General features: G+C 39.1%; 1 non-coding gene across 1 annotated transcript; it reads left to right on the forward strand.

Annotated features, from left to right (window-relative positions):
* The first annotated feature begins 107 nt into the window (after positions 1-107).
* Positions 108-179, forward strand: TRNAE-UUC (transfer RNA glutamic acid (anticodon UUC)). Its single transcript has one exon. It is a non-coding gene; the product is annotated as a tRNA-Glu (tRNA).
* The last annotated feature ends 3,488 nt before the right edge of the window (positions 180-3,667 follow it).

Genomic DNA, 3,667 nt, shown 5'->3' on the forward strand with positions numbered 1-3,667 from the left:
ACTGCGCTAACAAGGCAAGCTTCTAGCAAGGATGTGCCAAACTTACTTACTCAAAGCAATTAAGTTCTTCTTTTTTCACATTGAGAACGTCTTGAGAGAACCACTCTTCCCATATGGTCTAGCGGTTAGGATTCCTGGTTTTCACCCAGGTGGCCCGGGTTCGACTCCCGGTATGGGAATGCTGCTTTTTCTGTACTATCTCTGACATTCAAAGGCCGACACAGTTGTTTGCATAAAAAAGCATTCAAGTAAAATTTGCACTTTGCAGCCAAAATTGCAAAACGTTAGGGTCTTGGCACTTCATTTCTAACTCTAGCACAACACATTTATAGGTTTCATAGCTCAAACTATTCTCAACTATCGTTTTTTACTTCAAAATGTCGAGGAACTCAACAACTCGTATGGCCTGTCCTTTGGCCTCCAATTTCCATTCTAATCTGTAGAATTTAACAACTGAATGGCAAAGTTCTCAAGCTCCCTGGTCAAAGAAAAGGAGTGAACTGTACCCTATCTGAGGGAAAACCTCATAACCATCAGAATAAGCCACTATCTCCTAACTACTCTTCAAATGAGTCAAGTTTAAACTGTTGAAAGGAAAAAAATTTTTAATCAAAGCAACACTCTTTTTTTTTTTTTTTTTTTTTTTTATAACGCCTCTCATTTTTTCTGTGACCCTTTGGGTTATCCCATTTGACCAAGCAAACAGTATTCTTAGTTTACTGGTTCGATTCCTGCTATGGGATTGCCACTTTTTCTGTAATAATTCACGCATTGAAAGGTCGACACAAGCCATGCATACAGTCAGTCTAGCTTGGATTTGCTCTTTGCAGCAAAAAATGCTGACCACAATAGATTTTGGACATTCATTCCATTCTTTTGCTCAATACTCCATTTGAATTCATATCACAAATCATTTTTACTTTTGACTTTTAACTATTTGGTTTCAAAGGATCCAAAACCCCCTTCCTTTATATCTGACGTTTTTTGGTACTGAGTGGATACAGTTCTGGCTGTCTAGTCAAGATGGAGACAAAATATCTAAAGCATAGTGCCCCGTGTGAGGATCGAACTCACGACCTTCAGATTATGAGACTGACGCGCTACCTACTGCGCTAACAAGGCAAGCTTCTAGCAAGGATGTGCCAAACTTACTTACTCAAAGCAATTAAGTTCTTCTTTTTTCACATTGAGAACGTCTTGAGAGAACCACTCTTCCCATATGGTCTAGCGGTTAGGATTCCTGGTTTTCACTCAGGCGGCCCGGGTTCGACTCCCGGTATGGGAATGCTGCTTTTTCTGTACTATCTCTGACATTCAAAAGCCGACACAGTTGTTTGCATAAAAAAGCATTCAAGTAAAATTTGCACTTTGCAGCCAAAATTGCAAAACGTTAGGGTCTTGGCACTTCATTTCTAACTCTAGCACAACACATTTATAGGTTTCATAGCTCAAACTATTCTCAACTATCGTTTTTTACTTCAAAATGTCGAGGAACTCAACAACTCGTATGGCCTGTCCTTTGGCCTCCAATTTCCATTCTAATCTGTAGAATTTAACAACTGAATGGCAAAGTTCTCAAGCTCCCTGGTCAAAGAAAAGGAGTGAACTGTACCCTATCTGAGGGAAAACCTCATAACCATCAGAATAAGCCACTATCTCCTAACTACTCTTCAAATGAGTCAAGTTTAAACTGTTGAAAGGAAAAAAAATTTTAATCAAAGCAACACTCTTTTTTTTTTTTTTTTTTTTTATAACGCCTCTCATTTTTTCTGTGACCCTTTGGGTTATCCCATTTGACCAAGCAAACAGTATTCTTAGTTTACTGGTTCGATTCCTGCTATGGGATTGCCACTTTTTCTGTAATAATTCACGCATTGAAAGGTCGACACAAGCCATGCATACAGTCAGTCTAGCTTGGATTTGCTCTTTGCAGCAAAAAATGCTGACCACAATAGATTTTGGACATTCATTCCATTCTTTTGCTCAATACTCCATTTGAATTCATATCACAAATCATTTTTACTTTTGACTTTTAACTATTTGGTTTCAAAGGATCCAAAACCCCCTTCCTTTATATCTGACGTTTTTTGGTACTGAGTGGATACAGTTCTGGCTGTCTAGTCAAGATGGAGACAAAATATCTAAAGCATAGTGCCCCGTGTGAGGATCGAACTCACGACCTTCAGATTATGAGACTGCCGCGCTACCTACTGCGCTAACAAGGCAAGCTTCTAGCAAGGATGTGCCAAACTTACTTACTCAAAGCAATTAAGTTCTTCTTTTTTCACATTGAGAACGTCTTGAGAGAACCATTCTTCCCATATGGTCTAGCGGTTAGGATTCCTGGTTTTCACCCAGGCGGCCCGGGTTCGACTCCCGGTATGGGAATGCTGCTTTTTCTGTACTATCTCTGACATTCAAAGGCCGACACAGTTGTTTGCATAAAAAAGCATTCAAGTAAAATTTGCACTTTGCAGCCAAAATTGCAAAACGTTAGGGTCTTGGCACTTCATTTCTAACTCTAGCACAACACATTTATAGGTTTCATAGCTCAAACTATTCTAAACTATCGTTTTTTACTTCAAAATGTCGAGGAACTCAACAACTCGTATGGCCTGTCCTTTGGCCTCCAATTTCCATTCTAATCTGTAGAATTTAACAACTGAATGGCAAAGTTCTCAAGCTCCCTGGTCAAAGAAAAGGAGTGAACTGTACCCTATCTGAGGGAAAACCTCATAACCATCAGAATAAGCCACTATCTCCTAACTACTCTTCAAATGAGTCAAGTTTAAACTGTTGAAAGGAAAAAAATGTTTAATCAAAGCAACACTCTTTTTTTTTTTTTTTTTTTTTTTTTTTTTTTTTTTTATAACGCCTCTCATTTTTTCTGTGACCCTTTGGGTTATCCCATTTGACCAAGCAAACAGTATTCTTAGTTTACTGGTTCGATTCCTGCTATGGGATTGCCACTTTTTCTGTAATAATTCACGCATTGAAAGGTCGACACAAGCCATGCATACAGTCAGTCTAGCTTGGATTTGCTCTTTGCAGCAAAAAATGCTGACCACAATAGATTTTGGACATTCATTCCATTCTTTTGCTCAATACTCCATTTGAATTCATATCACAAATCATTTTTACTTTTGACTTTTAACTATTTGGTTTCAAAGGATCCAAAACCCCCTTCCTTTATATCTGACGTTTTTTGGTACTGAGTGGATACAGTTCTGGCTGTCTAGTCAAGATGGAGACAAAATATCTAAAGCATAGTGCCCCGTGTGAGGATCGAACTCACGACCTTCAGATTATGAGACTGACGCGCTACCTACTGCGCTAACAAGGCAAGCTTCTAGCAAGGATGTGCCAAACTTACTTACTCAAAGCAATTAAGTTCTTCTTTTTTCACATTGAGAACGTCTTGAGAGAACCACTCTTCCCATATGGTCTAGCGGTTAGGATTCCTGGTTTTCACTCAGGCGGCCCGGGTTCGACTCCCGGTATGGGAATGCTGCTTTTTCTGTACTATCTCTGACATTCAAAAGCCGACACAGTTGTTTGCATAAAAAAGCATTCAAGTAAAATTTGCACTTTGCAGCCAAAATTGCAAAACGTTAGGGTCTTGGCACTTCATTTCTAACTCTAGCACAACACATTTATAGGTTTCATA

This window comes from Anomaloglossus baeobatrachus, chromosome 4, assembly GCF_048569485.1.
Source record: "Anomaloglossus baeobatrachus isolate aAnoBae1 chromosome 4, aAnoBae1.hap1, whole genome shotgun sequence".
NCBI classification, from domain to species: Eukaryota; Metazoa; Chordata; class Amphibia; order Anura; family Aromobatidae; genus Anomaloglossus; species Anomaloglossus baeobatrachus.